Source organism: Phaenicophaeus curvirostris, chromosome 2 (assembly GCF_032191515.1).
Source record: "Phaenicophaeus curvirostris isolate KB17595 chromosome 2, BPBGC_Pcur_1.0, whole genome shotgun sequence".
Taxonomy (NCBI): Eukaryota; Metazoa; Chordata; class Aves; order Cuculiformes; family Cuculidae; genus Phaenicophaeus; species Phaenicophaeus curvirostris.
This window is the reverse complement of record NC_091393.1, coordinates 42,886,944-42,913,192: the sequence shown is the minus strand read 5'-3', so window position 1 is coordinate 42,913,192 and position 26,249 is coordinate 42,886,944. Positions and strand designations below refer to the sequence as shown.

The 26,249-nt window shown below is 34.9% G+C and overlaps 1 protein-coding gene across 3 annotated transcripts in view; it reads right to left on the bottom strand.

The window, feature by feature from the left end:
• The window catches only part of NKAIN2 (sodium/potassium transporting ATPase interacting 2), a 538,479-nt gene that overhangs the window by 189,636 nt on the left and 322,594 nt on the right, over positions 1 to 26,249 (bottom strand). The window lies entirely within an intron of this gene.

The window sequence follows — 26,249 nt, the reverse complement described above, 5'->3', positions numbered from 1 at the left end:
AGGAGCCCATGACCTTAGTCTCAGCCTTGGGCTCCCAGGAACTGGGCATCAACTCTCTCTTAGGCTAGGAATAATTCCTTGATGACAAAAATGAATTCAAAAACATACTCAGACAGCAGCATATTATTACTCTAATGTATATGCAGTGATATAAACTTTTGCAGAGGGACTTCAGATGACAGAATCAAAGTGCATCAAATTTTAGCCTTAGCAGGTAGAATAAACAAACTTTCACAGAAGCTATAATTATTCAGACCCAATAAGTGTATACATGCTCAATTAAAACTGTTCTTTACATTATTTTTTCCCAATCAAAAGAAGTCTTCTGAAATTATCAAATACCTGTACCTGCCACTTTTTTCAACTACTATAGCCTGGTAATTCAGATGTCATTTAAAATAAATCTATGACTGAACTCAATGCATTTTTTTTGTTTGTTTGCTTTGTTTGCATCTTCAGTTTCATGCGTTTGGAAACAGATTTTGCTTTTTATAAAATGAAACATTTTATCACAAACAAATGAAAGAAAGTATAAGTTCTCTATTTAATATTTCATTAATATATATCTTCATTCAGCTGAATGTGGTTTTATAGCTATTAATCCTTTCACAAATAATTTCTTCCCCCACTTAACTTATCTAGTCTAAAACCTGTTTTACTTTACTTTGCCACTGCATACAGTTAAACAACAATAGCAAGTTTGTGAATCAACAACATATGCAGTCATTTGCACATATCTGCATATAGTCATATGCATAAATATACATAGCTCAGAAGTCAAAACTCAAAGAATGTGAGTTTAGAGATTCTCCTCAAGAGATGAGCAAGCTTTGAACTGTGAGGTAAACCTGGTACCACATAAATCTATATGCTTATTTCCTTCCTAAAAAGAAGAAACATGGCCTTGTAACCAGTTTGTAATTACTACACTAACTTGTTAGCTTGCAAGGTCGAAAGTAAGCACAAAATTCTTTTTTGTTCATCTAGTTTGTAATATTTTTTTCAGAAGTGGGAATCTACTATTTGGAAATTCCATTTACAAGCAGTTTCATATCAAAATAGGTATCTCCACATGAAAGTCAGAGGAATCTTTTTTTTGAAATATGTCCCTTTTAAGTTTTTCAAAGAATTCTTCTCAGTAAAGGCAAGCACCTCATCAACTCTCATGCACACAAATCTTCAAATGCCGTTTTGAAGAACTGCATTTAAAAGTATGTTCAGTCATATACCAAGCATGAGAAACTCGAAAAAAAGTCTTTGAATCTGAACTACAGCTCATCATAATCTGGTTAAAATTATCTCCAACACCACCTGTCATTATTAATGCAGGAAGAGAGGCAGAAAAATACCTTCAGCCCAGCTACATTATTGCAAATAAGGTCCATCTGCTTTTCACTGTTCTGTCATATAATAATAGCAGCTATATTTATGATGGTTTTAGTATTTTGCCTGCAGTAGATGAACGTGTAACTGCCTTTATTAAAAATACTTTTCTTTGAGGTTGTTTTATCATCTTAGTAGACTTTATACCTAATTTTCCAAGTGGAATTCTCAGTCTCTGATGTCTTTCATTACTGCATAAATTATTTTTTCCAATTATTCATATTATTTTTTTGTGTGTATCTATTTTCATATCTACATATATAAATTACTTGGTTTAGCATTCTGTGTTAAATGTTATGGTTGTGCAGAGTCTGATTTAAGGCATAATGGCTATGAGAACCATTTTATAATAGGCATAGTAAAATATTCATTATCTGCATCCTTGAAGGAAACACATTAAAAAAATAAAACCCACTGAGTAATACTGAATTTCTAAAAGAGAAAACAAGGATGTTTGTTAAAAAATGGAAAGGAAAAACGAGAAAGATAAAATACATGCTGTTATCATGGGTAGTGCTGAAAAGATAAATAAAATGCTAGGAAGTATTAGAAGGAAAGAGAACAAACCAAAATGGCACTATGCCACTCTAAAGCCATGGTATAGCTTTACTATGAACAATATGCACAATTCTACTTATCTGATCTTCAAATATATGAAGCTGAAAGAAGAAACTGAAAAGATGCAGAAAATGGGATAAGGCTGATCAAACAAGTGGAATGGCTTCCATAAGCGAAGAAGTTATAACTGTTGAGGGGAGAAGTTGACAGCCTATGACTCTTCAGCCTGGAGAAGATAGGGCTATAAACCTATATGCAATGATAGACATGATGAAAAAGTGAATAGGAAATTACTTTTTTCATTATTTCTCCTACTAGGGATGCTAAATGGAATAGAGAATGAAAAAAAAAATCAACTGGAAGGACTTCAGTTTTGGAATTCATAGCTAACAAGTTATTTGAATCACAGAATTTTAAACAGACTAGGAAAATTACCACAGAATTTCATTGAAGAAAGGTTCATTATAGGCTACTGAACAAAATAAACTGGATGCAAATTCTTGTTGAGAAAGTTCTTAAAATATTGAGTAACTGAAGCTGGGAGGATACACAAGGTGGAAGAAGTGTACTTATTTTGCTGTAATAGTCATTGTCTAACAACAGGCACAGCACCAGAGAAAATGTACATCTCTCCTACTTAAGCTATTGCAAAATACCATACACTTGTATGAGTATTATAACAGTGCTTTGTCTGGGCCTACTAGTAGTAAGTATTTCTTTCAAAGTCTGGTAGTAACTGCTTCGGATCATATAAAATATTCACATTTCTGTGAAAGAAACTTCCATTTTTCCCCATTCCCTGTACAGCTACTGTCTCATCGTTCTTTCTCCTTGTTTAGCATGCAGAGAATTTTTTTCCTCCAAACTTATTCAACAGCACAGATTCTAATTAATTTTAATTGTAATTATTAAGATGCACATTTGTAAAACTATTTCATGATCTGGGATCCTTATAGGATTTAAACATGAAGAAAATTACAAGGGGTATTTTTCTCTATGATAAGAAATACTTTACTGTGTGATCCCTTGCAGCAAGTGAACTAACGCCGTGGAAGGATCAAAGAACTGAAAAAGAAATTTGTGGCAATGTAAATGGAAAAGGAGGCAAAATAGAAAACTTTAACACAGCTCACAGCTTGTATCATGTTCTAAGAGTAGTTGCACTGACACTTTGCAGCAAGGATCAATTCCAGAAACGCAAGCACAGCACTACAAATAGCATGTGGCTTCTAACCCCACTACCCATGGGACAGGTAACTAAGCACAGGAAACCAGGTTATGCAGAGACTGAAATGCTGTCTTGCAGGTAATAGCGTGTTAAACAATTAGGGTTAAGTACCAACACCTAGAGGCTCACCTAGAGAGAATTTCACCTGGAGGTTAATTGGTACTTGTTAGGAAATACACAGCACCATCAAAATATATGCTTGACATTCTAGCTGTCTGAGAAGGCTAGCAACCTAGTTTTTGTTAGCTGTTGCTACCATGTGAATAACTTACTACAGTAATGAGTTTCTTAAGTTGACAAAGCAAGGTCAGCTCATGTGGAAGGAATGAAGAGGATACAAGTGCCTGATCAGACTTTCTTTCTGGCCATTTTTCATCTTGAAGATTGTGTAGAAACCTACAAAATTTTGTGACTAGAGCAACTACTCTGAAAACTTATTCTTTTGTCAGTATTTTGTTTCAACTAATGATTTGCACTTGATTGCATTCAGGTACACCAGTTTAAACTAGTAATATGCAACAGCCAGTTTGCTTTGGCTTTATGCCTGATATATGAATTTGTCTTAGAAGGATTGACGGTTTTCTCTTAAACTTAAAAAGCTTTGTGTAAGGATAGATAAAGCCAACAGGAATGGCACAGTTTTAAAGAGTAAAAAAGAAAAAATTCTCAACAATCCACAAACTGCTAGAGAAAACTTTCTTAAATACAACTTAATAAATTCTAAATGATCAATTTACATCTAGGAATATTGAGTTACTAATAATTCTATTCTAAAAGGAGTGAAAGTTTACTGAAATCATATGGTACTGTTAGCTGATGTCAATTGAAATGGAAACTCCTTCCCCTCAAAACCCTGAAAAATTATTGACTTTTATAACTTCACATTGCAAACTACAAACACAGTCTTCATATTCAAACAGTTCAACAAATAATTCCTGAAGGTTTCAGGTCTTTTCTGCAGTGATGCTGAAAAAAATAATGGGAGAAGATCAAGTATATAGAAAAAAACTGATTTTTTTGACTGCTAAAAGGAGGTTATCTTGTAAAATCACTAGGGATTTCTCCACTGATATTTGAACGCTTTTCAGTAGAAATAAGACAGTAACATAGCAGATTATTTTGGTTTTGTGATTTTTTTTTTTCAGCCTGAGATGTTTTGTCATATCCTAATATTATAAATCATATTTCAAAGCAGTTTCACAGCAATTAGAAGGATTTTTTGTGCTCACATTTTTTTCAGGTTCACGTTTTTTGGTTTCTTGGGTTTTTTTGAGGGATAAGGAACAAAATTTGTATTCTGTCTTATAACTGCCTAAGAGGAAAAAAGGATTCTGAATTAATTTAACTTCATGGATTTAAAATAATGCCATCTTAATTTAAGAAACATTGGAAGAAATAATTACTGTATCCTTAAACTTCAGGGAATGGTCTTTATCTGATTTCTGCTACTATGCATATGCGAGTGACAGAGCAGAGGTTTGCTCTGATGTGTTCCTGACATTACAGGCAAGTCAGTCATTCTTTGTGGTATTCTGTAAACTAGAGGACTTATTTCATGTAAGGCAGTAGAAAGATTTATTACAATGTTTTCTGAATTGTTGAACAAATTCCAAACTCCTGGCAAGTCTCTGATATTGGATGACTCTTTCAAGCTGTTTGGGCATTTTGCACATACCTTACATTTACAGGTCGTGACCTGTCATGAATAATATATTTGATGATGCTATTAAAATAATTTTTTTCATGGCAAGAAGACTATCTTCATTGAAATAAAGGCAGATCGGGTAAAATTTAGCTTTTGAAATAACTTCCTTGAACTATCTATTCAAAATGGAGCAGTTCCTACACAAGTTGTTAGGAAGACCTGCTCACAGCACCAAGTAGCTGTGTACGTAGGCGGTGTGACTGAAATGTGGGAGACTCAGCTTAGGTACTCTGTTCCAAATTAAGAAAAAAGCTCAATGCACATATCTACTCCCTAGCAATCCTTGGGGACATAGGACTGTCCCAAGGGTGATGTCTCTGACTTTGATCTGTTAACCTGTGCTCAAGCTGTTATATGCTGAAAAGGTGAAGGTTTAATAAAAATTGCTATCTTCTCATAAAAAAAGAAAAAAAAAAGTCCCTAAACATGCCGAAGTTTCAACTACTGAAAAAAATCTGAAATCTTTTCTGTCAAGAAAATGTCTAGTGTTTTCGACTGCAATTAGCATGAAATATTAACATCAGTTTGGAACAGGAAAGATTTGCGTGTTGAAACACATGGTATCTGCAACATTCAGATTACACCAAATGTGATGCACTGTTTTATGCAAACTGGATGAACCCGAGCTATAAGCTGTAGCAATAAGGTTGTGCTATATTTGGAAAGTTTAGCCTTGCCATAGATCTTACCTAATCTGATTGCTACCATGTACAATAAACCAGGTTATTTATGGGAAGAAACGGACCAAATATATATATTTCTTTCTGTGTGTCATCTAATATATCTCAGCTGAAGCAAAAAAAAAAAGTCAGTTCCCTACTTCAGAGTCCTCCCAAGTTACAAATGACAAACAACTGTTTATTGTGCTCATCTCCACCGTGGCTTTAGTGAAGCTTTCAATTCAGCTGAATAGTAACAGTCTTCAATCAATGCTGTGGAAATAGTGGATTCAATGCTGCTGTCTGCGTATTCATATCATCATTCCACTAGCTGTTTTTCTTTTCTGACAGGCTTCAGTCACTTCATTTTCTTACATTTCTGGCTCAACAGTTTAGAATGAAGCTGGGCTGATGTTGCTGTAGGAATTGTTCAAGGTTTTTTCTATAAATTTCTTTTGCTTATTCCCTCCAGCCTTCATATTTATAAGCATCAATGGTTACTTTTCTCCCTGCTTTTTTGAAGTCATAGTATAAATACACAGTTTTTTTCTTTTCAGGCTTCAAGGCAAGCATATTAAAGTGACTGTTACAGAGTAAATGTAATAGAAATTTACACTAGATTTTCAGGTATTTACAATATAAAATAGAAGGCAGGTCCCTCTCAGAAAACTGAAAATTCTGTATTGTAAGTCAAATCCCTACTGTTCCTCTTTAATCGGTCATTTTTCAATATCATGTAAAAGTCCCAAAGGCCATTTTTTATTTACCATAGCAAGAACTTACACAGATACTTAAATCATTCCTCATTCTTTTAGGATTGCCATGTAGATTTCAATCAAATGGCAAATCCATAATGCTCCACTTGTCAGAAATCAGTATTTGGCTTAGCTATGGAAATGAAACATAATATATTTAATTAGATTGCTGTAATGTTGCCACTATTAATAGGTTATGTTGTCTTGTCATGTTTCATTACAGGTTAAGTAATTATTACACATTTCGACAGAATGAGCTGTCCAAAATGAAGCACTGATTTGACAGGTCCCTCACTGAGGAGTAAACATGATATTCGTAGAATGTGCATTTTGCTCTGGCACTATGCAAGTTGCCTCCAGCTAAAGCCTCGCAATATCCTAGTCATATTTTACACCAAACACTTCTGCATCTGTGTACAGGAATTAATGTGAATTTGGTAAATATATTTAGAAGGAAAATATGATTAAACTGTACAGATGCATCTATACATATTGGAGATATTCAGGTGATAAACAGCAGAGATATGTGATAAATTCCATCTGCCCTTCAAGTTTATGTATTGATTTTTTTTTTATAGGACCCACTACATTAAGTGTGAATTATACATGCAGCTCGGAACACTCCACTTGCACTCTGCCCACTACTCCATTTCTTCCAGGATTACTTGTAACATTTCACAACTTTACACAGTGTGAAATGTTTGCCATTTTTATTTCTAAAACCTGTCTTCTGATCATGTGTTTCTTCACTGAAAAGTTACTGTTGTTTAAGGGGGAACACAGGCTACATAGAACAGGAACAGGGAAGAGATTCAGCTTTGACACTTTGTGACACTGTATCTAGACAGAGAAACTATACAAACTCCCACAAGGAGACTGAATTTTCTTCCAGTGGAGAGCCATCATTTCAGTTTGAGGGCCCTAAGGGTACCATAATTTTGTTTTTCAGAATTAGCTGCCTCTGCAGTGACATTTGAATTGGCTAGTAGCTAGCAGACACTATTTGGCATGTGGTATCCAACAAGTCCTGGTAAACTACATGGTAGGTTCAAGGACCTCCTTGGAAACCTTACCTATATTACAATATAACTTTACAAATGTTGGAATTCACGTTATTCTCCTTGGTGTAAAAAAGTTTACTGATATAAAGACATACTACATTTTTTTAAGAACCACGACCTGAAGAACTAATGTGCTACTTCACTGCCTGTCTGTTGCAGGATCAGCTGTCTTTGTATATATATTCCATATAGTGACACCTACAGACCTCTGTTTTACCATCTGCTTGGTGTGCCAAGCACTAGTCACATACACATTGCATGCCCAGATTTAGCAGTGAAAAAACACAGCTTTCACTTTGTAGATGGCATTTACAGGGTCTACACTGTAATGTTTGAAAATCCATATAACTTCATTGTGTTTATCCTTGCCATGTATTAGGACAGGGGACAGTGTGATTTTATGATATGATTTACTTAGGCACAAGAAGATGTTCAAGTTTTACCCAAATTCTAATAGAATGCCTGCAGTCAATATAAAACTGAAATACAAAGCTTAACTTTCAGGACGAAAGATCAATCCATGCTGTCCTCTTAGCCTAAGAAAATAAATTTTATTCTCATTAAATTCAATGGCAAACTTACTGCTGAATATAATGCTTTAACTTATGTCTTTACTTTGTACCATAGGTTCCATGGAAGTTTATCTGTAAAGTGTGAACATTTGCTTCAATGACTTATTCAGGCCTACTTACTTTGTTTAGTAATAAACTTGGGTTTAATACTAATTTAAGCTCATTCTTATGCAGAGATGAGAACTTGAGTTTTATTGTTTTAGAGATCCAGACTATACTCTCCAGTACTGTCTAAATGTCTCCATTTCGGAGAATGGCGTTTGGCAGTTAGTCACTTATTCATATATGATGCTACTGAGAAAGAATTGATTCCATAAGTATGCAGGGGATCATTGCGCCTACCTCCTGTCAACATCTTTCCCAAATGGCAAAGACATTTTGATTTTATAGTTCCTGGCTACAAAGATAAGGCAGTTGGCAGAAAGGCAGCCATTATAAGAGGGAAGTAATTCAGACAGGGCAGTGATGCATAAAAGAAGATGCTGTCTCTATCTTTTACTGGGAAGAAATTTAATCCCAAATTAATACTATGGCTATTTGCAATGGCAATCTGGAATCTTACAGTGGCATTTGTGACCAAATGTCAGTGCTTAAACCACGTGTACTCTGAAGTCCTTCTAAAAGTCTGTCATTAAATATAACCTGACACAAGTTAAGTTGTGCCAACATGACATGAAGAGTGTGCTACTACAAAGCCTTCTGCCTTATAAAAGCCTTGAATAGCATTTTAGTGGCCAAGTCTGCAGTATTGCTATGAGCTTTCAGCTCCCAGGGAGTGATGATAGACCTGCTCCATCCATATAACACTCAAGAATAACAGCATCCGATGTGTTTTATATCATATAGACCAGGTTTGGAAGCTTAAGAGGAGAACATGTGCACGCGTGTATCCAGACATTCCTCACTGGCGTATTCTTTCAGCAGCTAGCAGCTTACATGCTGATCTGCTCTCATGAACCAGCATCTGACACATGGTTTTAAAACTTGTAAACTGTAGAAGAATGCACGGCACTTGCATGCTCCAGGTCAGGCGATTCTTAACATGGAGTAGAAGCAACAAGAAAACTGTGAGTGACTTCACAGTCTATCATCCTCTGAATTCCCTAATTCACTAGGGTAGATGGTCTTCTTATTTGGGCAATGATCCCTCATCCTACCCTTTCTCACCCCTTACTCATGCAAATGTAGTCCACTACCTGAATACCAAGAGAGTCCCACTGAAGTTAGAAGGGATTTGTATTCTTCATGCCAGGAATTTACGGCATAGTAGCTTGAGATGTCATTTTCTAAAAATCATCCAAATACCATAGAATTAAACTACTATGAAAGCTGGTATGAGGGAAAAGAGTCCATTTCTACATGCATGCTTTAAAGTGACCTCATCTAAAAGATTGCTAGCAATTTACTATCAACAGCTTTACTTGGCTTAAATCTTGTCTCTTATTCTGACTTTACCTTTTAATTTCTCATCTTAAAGTGCACATACCTTCCAATTAAAACTCCATAAAAAAAATAATTTAGATTTATTTTCTGTGGATAACTATGCTGCAGTTAACATTGAGATGAAACAGTTGGAAGAACAGTAATATGGTTCCTGCAAGCATTCCTCAACAGGAAAAAGCTACTTGGCAAATTTTTACAGCCAAACAGCTGCTCTAGGAAGATAGATCAAATCTTTTAATGAGAGGAAAAAGTTACCTGTTAATTGCAATTATCTAATTATATTGCATCAGAGTTGTCACAGGCATGTAAATACGGCAAGTTTTTGCTTCTGAAAGCAAGAGAGAATACAAACTGGCAAACAAGAGATAGGTCTGCTTTCTAATCAAATTACTTGTTGAACTGTCTATCTATGTCACATGTTATTTTACAAACCAGTATATCTAGTTATATGTTCTTATATAGTATTTAAAATGAAAAACAGCTTCGTATGCTCATCTAATTTTATAAAGATATAATACAAATTTTATGGATTTTTTAATTAATATTTTTAGACTTTAGTAGTTGTGGCTACGACAAATTTTAAAATCAGTGAATGAATAAAGAAGCATATTTAATCATTTTGCCTGCTAGAGGAAAGCAATATTAGTCTGAAGACAAAGTATCATAAAATGCTTTTCTTAATTTGGGGGTCCTCAAACATTAATTTTCATAGAAAACATTGTTTTCTTTTATGTTACAATGACATTAAATAGGCAGGGTGGAGCCTCTGAATCAATTTCCACTGCCAAAGCTCAACAATTCCTGTAGAAAGTTAACATCTTCAGGAAAAAAATTCATTGAAGAATCATCTACATTTTTAATAATTTAAAATGTTTTGGTTGATATCTCCCCTCTTTCCCCAAGGAGTAGTGTTGGAAAAAAGATTACCTAAATTTGGCTCAGCTAACTGCTGTTTCACCTGCAATCTGATGTACCTGAAAATCAGTTCATTTAGTTATTCAATCCATACAGCGTTGTTCAAACCAACCCTACTAAACAGTATTTATATACTGTAACATATATGCTAGAAAACACATTGAGGTTTATTCATATCATGGTTTTAAAGATGTCATAATCGCTATATAGCAAAGCACTGCTGACTTAATTACTTGTTTGTTACTTAATGTGGACAATAGTCCCATTTTTGTAACCAGTTACAAAAATTTCAGTCTAATTCATATTACTATGGTACCTAGGTTGGCAATTGAGGATAGTAGACATATGGAAAGTTAAATTATATGTGAGGAAAAATATAAATCTAAAAAGATGGGAATAATATGTTGTTTAAAATAATATCCAAAGAGCAACAAAGTAATGCATCATTAGTTGTTGATTTGTAGTATGTGTTTTTCCCATTTGGAAAAACAGAATTAACACAGAGCAAACCTCACTGTTATAAGAAAGACCAATAGGCTAAAATTAATGGAATTAATTACTCTATAAGGAAAACAGAGGAGAAATATTTCTGTCTAGACATCTATAAAAACGAATTATGTTGTCAGAACTGAATAATACTGAAGACTGGCTGAATGTCATTTGTCTATGTGAAGCAGCCCAGACAAACAATGCCAGATAGTCATGTTCTTTCACTCCAAATTGAATCCTAGATTTGAATCAAATATATGCCTATTGCATTGTTCATTTTTGAAGCATAGACTGTTGTCTAGGAGACCTAAACAACATTCATTTTTCCTTTCACCACACTGGAAATTAGTCAGAGCCAGTATGCTTGACATGCTGAAAGATCACAGATAGGCCCCTTGTGACTCTTTTAGGGAAGATGCTATATAAATATATTGTGTTGTTACTGCACGGGAGACTGTTTAAATTTTCCATTGCTCATAGGTCAAAACCAGCACATTTCAAGACACAGATTTTACATTTCAATTGAAAGAGTAAAATATTGATTCTTATATAATTCTCTTCAGATACTGTATTACTTTGCGTTCTTCCACTTTTAGGCAGATTATTTCTTTTTCCTTCCATGAGTTTACAAAACAATTAATTTTGGTGTAAAATATTTTATTCTTATCAAAATAAATGGTTACATTCCCCATATCTGCATTTTTTTTCCTTGAGGATATGGTGTATATTTCTAATGCTGAACCAGTGTACATACAGGTGTTGAAAGAGTTGATGACAGTGCATCTGGAAATGAATACTGTGTTTAAACCCCAAGAAGAAATTATAACTTCTCAATGAAGAGCAAAAGCCCCACGAACACAGACATTTTAATTCTGTTCTAGCCATTCACTGTATTTTAAAGAAAATTTTAAAAATCATGTAATTTGAACACAAAATTTATCCTGAGGTGTAATACTGATCTTGCTTAAGCATTCATTATGAGGGAAGGTGGTAGATTTTATTGTTCCTTATGCCATGTTATCTCTATCCACAGGTAATACCAAATTCAGTAAGCAAGTCCTGTATACCATGAAGTCCCTTCAAGTTAATTTTTCCAGAAGAGAGTAATTACTATATTTCAAGCAGTACAAAAGTAATTATTAATCTACGTCTAGTGTCATATTCTCAGGAATATAATTATCTTTCAGATTAGTCCAATCAGAGCATATCGTAAGTAAGCCAGGGGTTTACTTTTTTAAAAAAAGTTTCTGAAACAAAACGATAGTTTCATTCTTCAGTCTAGTACTGATCTAGAACAACAACATTTGGCAGGATTTTGAAACACAGAAATTACACACATAAAGGAGTAAAACCTAGATTTTCGCTCGGTTTCCCTTGTTCCCATGAAGTAACTACACAAATGACAGACGTGCCTGAGATTTTTCTTTGCTTGCAAACATTTTGTGTTTGTCAGTGCTGGGTCACAGAGATTACCCCCCATAAAATTATTTTCTCTGTAGTAGATAATGGTTGAAAATTAAATGCAGCTGATAAGGAAGGATGTCCTCCAAGACACAAAAATATGCACTGAAGTCAGTTGAGCTATTTGTGCATAAGCTGCAGTCTTGTTAACATCTTCAGCAGTGATGGAATAGGTTTTTAAACATTATGGAAGAGAAGAAAGAGCTTGAATGGGGTTAGAGCTTTTGCAGAATAACATTCTGACTGGTGGACAGACTAGCTTATAAAAGTCAAGATAGTGTTAGCGTTTATTTATTCTCTTTAAACATACAGAGATTTGCCATCGTAGTATTAAACAGCATTCACCAATATAATCTCACTCATGAATGTAAGTATTGTAAAGCATCTTTTTTTTCTTGATGTCCAAGTATGATGTCATACCCCTTGACATATCTTCTGAATGAAGAGTCTTGTCTGCTAAATGAATTTTCTAGAATGCCTAACTTGGGGAAGAATGAAATGTGTGACAGCTAGTGATGCAGAATTCATATTTTTTAATTTTTAAAATGAGTTCCTGATACTGTTTGTCACTGAGCTTGGAAATGACCTGAGGAAAATCCCCTTTGGGGTTGGAAGGAATAAAGTGATTGTCCATGCTGTCTCAGTCCTGCTATGCTGCAGAACACAGACAGAGATTTGCCAATTAAGCCTAATTGTGATAAATGACATTCTCTTTATTAAAGATAACAGGAGACTACTGTTTAACAGGTAATAACCCTAAACAACTTCTAATTGTGGTTAAAACCTCAGGTTAGATTTAAATTTCTGTAGGTGTGACATGCCAGTGCTCCATATGCTATATCATTATTACAGTATTCACATTTACATACACAATTAATTTTGACACAGAGTAAAACATTCTTTGCATAAGTATGGCTAAATAGACTTTCTCCTGCATTGTTAGTTTTCATTGGATTATAACTTGTTTGAATATGTGTTAAGAAAGGCAGAGAAGCAGTGAATTCTTTTGCATTTCTGTGTTATGTCTCTTTTTTTTGCCTTCAACCAGCACCTATAGCAGACAGCATTTTGAAATATGCAAGAATTTTGAAATCATCCAAGTATAAAGTGCGCAGTCATAATGGTGATATTATTTGCATACTTCTTTCTATATAAGAGAAAAATCTAGCCAAGAGTGAGAAATTGTTGCTGCTGGACTTATCAAAGCACAGATATGGTGAAAAATCCCACAAAAACTTCTAATTGAAAAAATAATTTCCATTAGGAATCATATTCGTTAAATGTATCCATAAATGTATTTCTTGGAAATCTTTCCAGACTTTCAGCCAAAAGAAGTAATTCTAAATGTCATATTTCCAGTCCCTCACTGGGAAGACAAAACAATCCTCTGTGAATTTTTTCCATGATTTTAAATGTTTTTCTCCTTTTCCAATTTTGCTGATATGAGAGCTGCGTCTTGTATTGCTTCACAGCTGGGCTACATCTATTTTTCAGGCACCACTACAAAATCCTACATTGTGCTCCTAAGCAGCATATTTTCAATCCTTAAAAAATTTCAAACATATACACCTGAAGTTCTCAAATACTGCATTTAAGAAGTACAGTGATTTTAATAAAAAGTGTAGGTAGATTAAATGAAAAATGTTTTTTGCTGTACATATCATTACATTATGTAAAAGGATGAAGGAAATTCTGGGAAATAGCAGATCACTAAACAAATATTACAAATAATTTATTTGTTCTAACAATCTGTCCTATAAAAATATCTTCTAACATCTTTGAACAATTATGTCTTCATCCTGCTATGCTTTCCCCATCCTTTTTTTATTTCTGTTAACCGCCTCCCAATGTTTTCTTCAAAGCATTTTGCGTTACAAAACAAATTTCTGTCAGTAATAATATTTCTCCCAGTTGATGTCTCCATCTAGATGGATATTTTCTGATAGTATGTTTTATTCTAAGTATACATCAGAATATTCAGCATTTGATCTATTGGACTCTGTCACATGAAATAAATTGATATATCTATGTAGCCTTTGAATGAATACTCCCTTGACATTTGTGTGAAAGTCCTAGAAGTCTAGGTGTGCAGTGAGTGCAGAATATGAAAGGGATTGAGAGATGAATTTATCAAAAATTCATCTATTTGAGCTGACAGTTGTTTTTTGGTTTACTCCAAATCCAAAGGATATTTTCAGTTAACTGAAACTGAGCTTCAGGTTTCAGCTCCTATAAATCTAAAACAGATTGTAGTAAGATTCTGTTTTTCTTCTTCTGCTACAGAATCATTTAATGATTCAGATCCCTTTCTCTGTGACCTAATTTTAAAGAGAAATTCCACTGTCTTAAGCTCAGGAAGTGTTTATTAGCATGCTATTTGAAAACAAATTTACTACAGGTGGTTTAAAATGAGTCAAGCACAAGCAGATGCCATTACAGTTTCTTTAAATCTACCTTCTATATATATTTATAATTTCTGAGTTTCAGAGCAATGACACACTAAGAGTGTTTATAATCTGCTCAAATTTCAGATAAAAGGATTCATGGGTTACTTTTTTCTTACGGTTTCCTTCTTTTTCCAAAAGGTTCTGCTTTCGTGATGAGACTGGTGTTTCTTAGTTTGCCAGAAATACATTAACCATTGCCTAAAATCTATTTCAAAGTGCTAGATGAGCTTAGGCATTTTTGGAGAACCATTTTCCCCACAGCAGTTTTGAGAAATTATGGGGGAGGAAGGTTCGTCAACCAATGTTTCCTTCCAGGAAAGGAGCTAACCTGATGGAAAGGAGAGCCAGACTCCTTTCTATAGGGTACAATTAAAGAATAAGGGGCAATAGACACGAATTTAAATGTATGAAATTCCATCTGAACACAAGAACCTATTTTTTACTGTGGGGAGAATGGTCAAACACTGGCACAGGTTGCCCAGACAGGCTTAAGAATCTTTCTTCTTGGTGATACTCAAAACCTAACCAGGCATAGACATCATGCTGTAGGTGACCCTGCCTGAGCCGGGGGTGGACTAGATGATTTCCAGAGGTGCTTTCCAACCTTACCAGTTCTGTGATTCTGTAAGGTGAGGTGCTCCAACTCTAAAAACAAGGATGATCCAGATTCTGATTTAGAGTGCACTGAAGTAAATCTTGGAAATCTGCTGACTTTCCTAGAAGTCAGACCAAAAAAGGGCTATGGGTTTCTCAGAGCACAATTCACAACCCCATACAAGCTTAGGTATTCAAGGAGGCTCTCATTTCCAATGACAAAACCAAAACAATTTTCTCCCTTAAAGAACTGAACAAAATTATTCCATCTCACTGGGAAGACAGTAACATGAATTAAGGAAAGAAAAAAAGGACAAGCTTTATTTTAGCTTGTTTGATTCCTATGTGGGAAAAACTAACTCCTGGGGCTCCACTGAGCAGACATGTCCATTTCATACCACTTTTGAAATAATCTGATAGTACAAGGAGGAAAATAGAAATCATCTCACTCAATCAGCTGGTATGTGAGTCACAGAATAGTATGCTGAACAACTAGGTCACCAACTTTGATAGCTCAAATCACACTAGGAGGAAAAACCCCAAACCCTCAAGTTTTAACCTCATCCAATAATACAAACTTTGGGTTTTTTAAAAATATATATAAAAGATAGGGCAAGATGCAAGTCATAAAAAAGAAGTAAAATCTGACATTGCAGGGAAGATTTAATACTGATTTTTTCCACTGCCAAAGTAATCAGAAAAGTAAAATTCCAACTACTACAAGACAAGCATATTAAGCAAGCACAGTTTATCTTCCCCAAAAGCACTGCATTAATTACCTTGTCAAGTATTAGCAGTCAAGTTTTATCCTTTAATGAGAAAGTCTGATGAATTAAAAAAAGTGGAATGTCTACAATAATAATAACAAAGTTAAAGAAAATGAATGAATGAATGAATGATGTAGACGAGATATGTACGATTTTTTAGAAGTGCAGCAATACAAGATCAAATCACGAAGTTAAAGAGGGAGAAAGCAGTAAAAGGTATTAAAACATAGTAAATCCATTATGGACATGCAAATAGAAAAGCAAAAAGACACATCATAAAGAAACTACATAACTTTAGTATAAAAATCCCAATTGTCAGCTGCAAAGTCAGCTAGAAAATATCAGTAGAAATTGCACAGAATTCACTGAGTGGAAGTACGTGTGTTATTCTACCTTACTCATTTCTTCAAAGTGTAGGATTAGAAAGTTTAAGCAGAACATGAAGTGATCATCAAAAGTGAGGTGGAGGAATTTCACAAAATGCCATAACACAGCCAGAAATGTACAAAGGCAATTAAAAACATACTAAGATTTTTGAAATATTTTCTGTTGCAAAACAGTCATTTACTATGATAAATGTGTTCTATAAGGACAACAGCAGATTCAGGGAAGCTTGCTTTAGGCACAAATAAAATTATTCTTACTTTTATACGTTTTGAAATTTAGTTGATATTTTATCTTGAAAATCATTAACATGAAATTATGAAGTTGTAACAGAAAGCAAAATGCTCAGTTGAAAAAGTAAGATTTTTAAATGTTTTTATTCTAGTTCCAGTGAAACAAACTATTGATAATACAGTATTTATGTTAGTACTGAAAATTCACAACTGTGCTATTGTTGAAATCAATTCCATTAAGAGAGTCTAAAAATTATTCTCAAAAGAGACATTTGATTGTGGTTAAAAAAATATTTCTAGATTCAGGTTGGAGGGAAATAACTCACCCTAAATACAAACAAATAGGTGAAGAACTAGAAGACGTGGTGACTGTCATTTCTTGAAAAAAGAGAGATCTTCAGTCTCTCTTTATTTTGTAATGCATATTTTAGAAAAAACAGAACAATGGTATCTGGTATGCATCAATGCTTTCTGCCATATCTGTATGTTTAGGCAGATGAAGAAGTATTACATGTTAGCGTTTTTTCCAGCTTGTTGGAACTGTATTCTTGCAAATTCTATGTGACAATCAAATAATTAGTCTTCGTTGCCAACAGAACTGACAGATTTCCATTTACAAAAGAAATTTGACGTGAATTTTCTCTCTTGTCAGATTTTCCTCAACATCTTGCAGAGAAGGATAGCTGGTTGCAAATTCACCAAATGAAATGGTTGCCACTGGCAAGCATCAGTTTGGAGAAATCAAGAAATTTCATACATAACTGTCAGTTTCCACTGAGACTTTTGAAGATAAGAAGGGAGATAAAGTTTCTCAGATCCTCTGATCTTCCTGTGGGCATCTGAGACTCTTGGCCTCCATGTTCTGAATGACAGGGTCCTATATCCATTCTCTCAGGTCTAAATAATCTTGAATTCTATGGTGCATGTCAGGTTGTACTTGAAGGATCAGGAGTACTACTACCTCTAGAGAGAATACTTCTGCCAAATTACTTTCTAGCATGGTTGGACATTTAGGGCTGGACAGAAAGAAAACTTGTAATCTACCCTATAGCAGGTGACTGTCATTTCATGCATGTAATCCCAGTAGCTACAACCACTGCAAAATGAAGAGTCAATGTTCCTGTGAGCTATCTCTCTCCCTGGCCCTGTGAGAACTGCCCAGGGTGATGCATGCTTCACAGCAGCAGAGACTGCGGTGCTGTGTAACCTCCGCTCTAGCCCACTATTGACATTACAGCAGTTACCCTGCTTGTTTCTCCCCTTGATGGTGTCTGAATCATGCTCTAAGGAGCCTACTCCTAGGCATTGTACTGGACTGCCAGACATTCCACATTTTTTTCTCTGAGCTGTCTATTGATGTGGACAAGAAAGGAGGAGACATGGCAGATCCAGGCAGTGGGGATGATTGGCCAACTCCAGCAGCTACCTGGAAGGCATCAGAGAACTGATGGGCAGCAGAAACATATCAGGGAGTTAGCCCTGAGGCAGTCGCAGGGTATAACTGAAAAGCAACACTTGCTGGAACACATATTGAAGTAGGTGGATTTGTACAGCAGGGAACTGAGGTTGAAAGCAAAAAGGTAGTTTGGATATTCTGAAAAGGTATGAGGAAGAGCTGTATAAATGAGGGAGTGATGGATCAGCACAAGGAGGGAGGGGCCGGGGTGTATTGGGGCTAAGGACTGAGATCTTTACCTGTAGGGGCAATTGACGAGGCCTTACAACAAGTTTGGGGCAGTGGAGGCTGGGTGTTGTATGATACAAGGAGCTTGGAGACACAACAGGGTGGAGACACTGCTGTTACATCTGCATGTGTTGCATCAGCACCTCTGAAACTAGCTAAAAGAAAATATGAACAGAATTGTCCCTTGCCTCTTGGTGATGATCAGCATCCTTTATCCTATTCCCAGAAATATGTTAGCTTAAGCAGTAAATAACTGAGAGATATGGGCTCCACTTTGGACTTTAATTCATTAGTTGTTGTTAGTGTGTGTGGCATTGTAATTTTCAAGTGAATTACCCCTTGCAAACAGGTATTTCATAAAGTTCTACACCTTTCTAGTTAGTGACAGAACTGTGACTGAGGAGTGTTGTATAAATATAGATAGGTTTCATGTAATTTATATTCAATAGAAATAGTCCTGTATAATTTCCTCATGGTTTGTTTACCTAGTGATGAGGAAAAGACAGAACAAAAAACATCCTTTCTCTGAAATTTTCTCTGCCATAAGGATGAAGGTACCCTTATAAACATCAGCCGTGCCAAATGACTTTGCTTTTAGTGTTCTGTCAGTTAATTGTTGCCTAATCTTATTTTATTCTTACAGATTAAAAGAAAGTAATTTTTATAGTCTCCTGAGTTATCAGATTAAACATCATATCATTAGACAGTCAACATTCAAGACTTCTGCTGGCACCAGTGATAAATTAGTATGATATAAGGACTTTTTGAGTTAACTTTATTAACACTTAAGCCTTTCCTCACTGTCGATTCTGTTCTCATTATTGAATAGAAATGGAAAGTTTAGAATATAAAGGCTCAAAGAAACAAAGCAACATTAAGCCTACCGTGGCTCTCATTTATCTGGACCATGGACTAAGTCCATCTTTTGTTCTTTATACACTATCCATTATGATTTTACTTCAAGAAATGGAAAAATTCATGTGTTAGACCTTGAATTACTATACAGAAACAGCATTCTACTACAGAAAAATGGAGAATATAATAAAGAAATCTGAGCGGTGATTCAACTACTAGAAGGTAAATTATTTGATCCCTGAGCAAGATATGTACTTTCTCATCCTGTAAAAAACTAGCATCTGTGTTAACCTATGTCAGAAAATTAAAGGATGCAATTTGATGAATAGCCAGGTTCACCTATAACTAACTGCATAGCTGTATATAGTTAGAAAACTGCTCAGTGGCTGTGTTCTTGCAAGCTCAGTTTTACAACAGAATTTATATAATTCATCCATGAATAACTGTGAGATCAACTAATGCCTTCTAGTAAGTTACTAATTCTATGCCTTTAACCTGTATAAGAAAACAAAATGGAGAAAATGTCATATAATCACGCACATCTTCACCTGCAACACTGTCAAACTGAGATTCACAAGACACTTTCTTCTTCTGGAAGATAACTTTAAATTGCAAATTTATACAGAAGGGTTGCTACAAGTACAGAAGACAGGGTATCGTTGCACTGACTCCAAATCACAGACTTTGATTTTCCACAGACTTTCGTTTTCCACAGACTTTGGCTAAAACCAAACATATTTGCTTGTTTTGTCTTGCGGAGAGCAAAATCAGAGGGAAAAAATAAGGCTGTCATGCAACAGAATGTTCAAAGAAATATAAGAACCAGTGCCAGAAACTGTAGTAAGGCAGGCAGGTAACGTGGAAACTGCCCATGTGATACACTTCAGCTATGTATCCATCATGCCTGATTATCTTGGTTCTGGTTTTCTTCTGCTGTTCCACTTGCCAGATTTCATAGTGGTTTTGTGATGCAAATAGCTTTCAAAATATAGTCTAAAACTGAAAATTCATTTGCTCTTGCATTGCAGGTCTTTATTTGAAACCAGAAGCCCAGAAAGGGTACAGTTCATTTCTGAAATATGACAAATTGTAGGTGTACGAGGTGTCATTAGAGCTTTTTGAAGAATGTTTCAGAAATAATAGGTATCTCTAACTTCTGATTTGTCTGACAATCAGTTATATTTAGGAAAGATCGGAAGGGAAACTATACAAAAAGTACTTTCAAAGTACTCTCAGTTGAGGTAGGCACCTCTTTCTGGAAATGGAAAACAGAAAAAAATTAGACAAGATCTTGGCTCAAATGAGAAATTTAAGCCACATCACATTTTGTTAAACTTCCTAAATCTATGATTTATAGCTCATACTTCACAGCCGATGCGACAAGGAGCAAAAGTAAATTTCAAATTTGACTGAAATTCAAAGAGAACTCTCTCCTGACCATTGACTCCAACTCAAGTTAGAATTAAAGACCCAGAAAATGTAAGATTCTTCAGAGACTGTCTGCTAATTAAGAAACCTTCTGACATATTTGGTTTCCCTTTCCTTTTCCTCCTTTCCTCTTCCTATTCCTCCTCTTTCCTCCTTCTTATCCATATTCCCTTTCTTTCCATTCCATTCCATTCCATTCCATTCCATTCCATTCCATTCCATTTCCTTTCCATTTCTTGCCTTGTCTTTCAGCCATAGTATTCATTCACAGAGACACAGGAATCTCCAGGTTGTGAAAAATCACCTGGCATTCTGAAAAAATGCAGTTCTTCCAGTTCATAGTCAATGCTTCAGTCACTGCAAAGAACAGGGACCTGTTGCAGCGATAAGGATCACGGAGCCCTAGTAGCCTAGTTTGTTATCCCTTTCAATGATCAGCTATGTGAACATAAAGATAATAAAACTTGAAGTGATCAAGGATTCCTATGAGTTTCTGCTCCCTACATAGAGAATTTTGAGGATTTTCCATAACATCACTATCTCCTGCTCTTAAATAAATGAAAAAATAAAGGGTGACAAAAATATGTGGCAATAGATTTTAGGATTTCTCAGACAAGATTAGTGTGCATTTTTGTATGTATGCTGAGAGTTTAACATGACAGATGACAAATGCAACAACCTGAGGACTCTATGACTGCAGTCATCCTACACTTCAGTTATACTGTCTACACAGATTCTAATCCATTTATGACACACTTCTGGTTTTCATCAGTCTAGCTCCAGGAGAGAGATACATGAATCAGAAAACACTTATTTGTATTTATCATTTCTAGATGAAAAATGTTTCATGAAATGACAAACCTGTTAATCTGATCTGATGTTTTTTCTATTATAGAAAGTGTATTTACTGAGATTCTTGAAGCTTAAGAGAAAAAGATTGAAAATAGAGCTGGTACACAGCTTTCAATCACTAAAGCAAATGAAAACAGAACAGTATTTGAAAAAAATAAATGGTACCTATTAGCAATGATGGGAAAGGCTCAAGCACATGGGAAAAAAAGAACACTCAAATAATATTTTGGAAATATGTTTGGTTTCTAGGCAAAACAAAATAAAATAAACCAAAACTGCTAACAGTAGTATGAAAATTTAGGTAAGAAACAATTACTTTAGCATTAGGAATATATTTGCTACCTGCAATTTTTCCACAATTGTAAAAGATTTTAAAATGAAAATAATAAATTAAGTTTCCTGTGGAAATTTTGGAACACTTTCACAAATGAAGGCAGTTGATGGTTGTTCTGGGGATATAACACTTTTATTTATAGACTTGTTTATTATCTAGGAAAAGAACTGCAGATCTAGAAGGAATGATTTATGGAACAGAATAGTCAAGATTGTCTCAAATAGATGGCTTAGAGTATGCTGACAAACTCTTTACATGATATTTCATGTTGGGAACTTTGTTTAGTTGCAGTCTTTGCTTTTTTTAATGTTTCATTTTTATTATATTTTAATATTTGATAATAATTTGAATTTTTTTTAACTCTTTGACTCTTTTTATCTGAGTGGGTGGGTGATGGAAGGACTTTCTGTAACTAAACAAATATTTAAAAAATATTTTGTCTAAGAAACAGACATAAGCAAAGAGTTTGAGAAAATCTCATTTCTATAGGGAATTATGGGATTGAGAGATAGTAATGATGACATTCAGGTATAGCAGTGCTTGATTCACAATAAACTTGACCATAGAATTGGGTATATCAGTGTGAGCAAGAGCATCACAGCCTTGTTTCTAACTGCCTTATCAAATTCTTCTTTGGAAATATGTGTCTGTCTTAAAAAGTAAACAGGATATAACACCTGTAGGCATTATTCAGTCTAAGATAATGTTTAATACTGACATCTAGGGACCAAATCCATTTCTGATCATTAATAGTAAAAAAAGCTAAATTTTTTATCATGTGAGTATCAGCAAGGCAAATCCGGATTTCAGCTAAGAAATCCTGCTGTGCAAACATCCTCCAAAAAATGTAAGTAGCATACATAGCAGCTTTTTGAACAAATGCCAACAATTGTTAGGAAAGTTTTGTCCGATAGAAAGCTGGGATAATATAGAAGTCATTTATGTTGATCTATTTTAACATGAATATGTATGGAGTAAGTTTTCAGCTTTGACCTGAATCTTTTTCTGCCGGGAAGTCGAACATGCATATTTCTAACGATCTGTAATTGTGGCAGATCAAAAGCCTCTTTCCTCTGGGCATGCATAGTGGCTCTGAGGCTGTGTTTGTATTGCTATTTTGTGAGACAGAGAGTGACAAATGCATTGTATATGAAATCCCAGCAGATTGTGGATTCTTTTGTTTCATTCTGCCAAGGCTATAAATAAGCCATGTGGCACTAAACAGACTGCTGAATGAAACAAATGCACACACACAAAATAAATCAGAGGAACCTTAGTGGTTTACAAAAGGACATTTTCAACAGGATCCAAACAGAGAGACAGAGCTTTTTCTACACAAAAGAAAGAACAGCTTTACTGCTTTCTACAGGCACTTCTGGGAAGAAGGTTCTATCAAATATTCATGGTAGCTTCTTGTCTACACAAGTCTGGTTGATGGAGTAATAGTGTCGACTCACCTGGCACCAAAACTCAGCCATATTCCCTTTCCCCAACTAGTAAATCTGTGGCTGTCAGTGATAAGAGCTGATGGGAAATGATAGCCTTATTGAGCTGCCTTGTGAACTGTAACTCATTTGTTCTGAAGCCCCAGACTGACAGCTTCTGCATTTCTCCATTCCACTGAAATTGAGTATAAATAACTTTATCATTTTTCTCCATGATAGTTTATCAGAATTCTGGAATTTTATATGAAGTCATAGAGGCTGGTGGTAGAAATAAGACTTACATTTGATCTTGTTGGAGAGCACTGCATCTTGCAAGGTTTAACGTTCCCATAAAAAAACTGCAATTTGACTTCCACTAACCAGACATGCGCACACACATATAAACACACACACATGTGACATGGTGACAGTGAGGGAATGCTGATTGAGCTTACCTCTACTGGGCAAATAATCTGAGCTTATGGTTCCTGTGAATTTATAATTTACATTTAGTTTCAGTTCTTGTTAAGTTAATTTCTTAGTTTGACTTCTACATCTCCTAATATATTCCATGAACAAAAAAAATAATAAAATACTTCATTACACAATGCTACTTCAGTGCTTACTTAATAAAGTAAAAAATGGAAAAATATGTATATTAAAATAACATATACAGATTGCTGCTCTAATCTTCAAATTTTCTTAGGATTTCTTTTTAGAAAAAAAGACTATCACCAATGACCAGGATTATATAATGTCAAAACTATTTAGTTAATACAAAACAGCCAGTTACCTTACTGATTCATCTTCTTTCAAAGCCTCTATGAGTTGATATGCACTATGTAAATATTATTCATTAATTCCAGCACTTAAGAACTTGGTGGCCCTAAGCAAACAACCGTATCTATTAATAATGTAAAAATATCAAGATAATTCCACAAAGTTTCTACATGAAGCAACAAAGAACATAGACAGAAATATATGTGTGTGTGTAAAATAAACTGACTTATATATCTGACTTTACTTGTTATAACTTCAAGGACGCATAGGGATTTGATGACCACTGTCTAGGAATACAAACGACAATTGGGACTTAGGTTTTTTCATTTGATTACACTGAAGAGAATCATGCCTCCTTGCGCCCCTGGAATTGGAGCACAGAGGAAGGTCTAGGTTGAAAGGATTGGATTTTGGTTTCTTTTGTGCTCTAGGATAACTGAATTTCTGCAACAGAATATTTTTAGCCTTTGGAGTTATTACACAATACTTTATTTTCTTGATTCCTGTGGGTAGATAGTCAAGCATGTAAACCTGTCTATATAGGTGACAGAAGCTAATAACTTATGTAGGTGGATGACAATAAAGAAATGTGATCTAATGTATTTCCTGTTCACTGCATTTGTTTTGGCAAGATGCAGCTCTATGGAGGCAGATCACATAGATCTCCCTACTTACCAGTTGTGCTGATCATGTCAAAATTCACAGCAGAAACCATGCTATAACAAATAACAAACTAAAGCCAGCACAGCATGGCTCAAACCCAAAAATATTTAGTTGCTAACATTTAGGCCACAATATAATGCATGCCTAAGCCTGGCTTAAAAATGCTTCTCCAAGAGCAAAATCTTCATACAACAAGCCACAAACCTGTTCCCCTAAGAAGACATGTTAAAACCAGTAAACTGCAAGTGAAAATGTGTTTGAATAGGATATTTGCAACACAGCAGGTAATGGACATGTACCTTAATTATTTTTATATTGTTGAATACTGACATCAGCTGCCTGTTTTCTTCTCCCTTAGCACTGACTACAGTCATTCTTAACACTGACCTGGGCAGCGGAAACCTCCTCCGTCTTTCCTCATTAAACTGCATTAAATGTTTGGGTTTTTTTAAATCGCCTTCTATTTCAAGGAGCATGTATTATTAGACAATGGACACTTGCTTGCCCCACTAACTCTACTAACGACAGGGAATTTGGACAGCTGATGGGTCAATATGCAGAAAAAATCTGAGAGAAATCTGAATTAAATAAAAACAAACAAAAAAAAAGAAGATCCCTGGGAGATGAAGATTAGGGCCATAAATATCACTTCACAAAGTGTTTCAAAGATATTTTTATTAAATCCAACACTAAAGGCACTGAGAAGGCAATTTATGTCTGTGACATGAACCTAAATCAAGAGTGGATTAAAACTGAATGCATTTAGATCCTTAATGGTGGAATTTTCAGAAGAAGAATATGTATAGAAGTGTTTGGTTTCTTTGGGGTTTTTTGTTTGTTTGTTTTACATAGCAAAACTTAATACACAGGGAGCACTTGTGGTCAAATGCTTTGATTTCAGACTTTAATGTTGAAATACAAATTGTTAAAAAAAAACCTGATGGAATTTCTCCTCTTAGATATATTAGAGTATAAAGTTCACAACCCCACATAGACTTCAGAGATGCAGGTGGAAACAGTTCAGTTCAGGCAGCTGAACAAATATTTGTAAGAAATAATATTGTGGGTTATAAAAAGAGACATCCAAATCGAAATGGATTTTCTTTTCCGTTCATAAAAATCCAGGCTATCCATAAAAAATACTACACATATGCAAATTCAGTGCAGCTAAGCAGTTGTCATTTTTTTGAAAATATTTTATGAGGAAATATTACTGTTTTGAAGCCTGTTTTTACCTTTATTTTTTTAATATGCCAACATCCTCTTAGGTTAAAAAAACAGTCAAATAAGTAAATGTCCAGAAAACACACTGCCCTGCAACTGTCATAAGGTTATTGCTGTTTTCATATGGAGAGATTTACAGGCTGTTGAGATAAACAAGAATTATAGCCAAGGCACTTAAGGCATCATGAATTCTCCACTGTGCTTCAGGCATGCTCTTTGGGAGCTTATGTGTGTCTTGCTAATAGCTTGACCTTCATAGATTATTAAGATGGAGTTTTATACAATGAAAATGCTGAGAAAAATTGAGCTAAAAAGCATATGTTGGAAGGGCTATGTCTAAAGATGCTAATT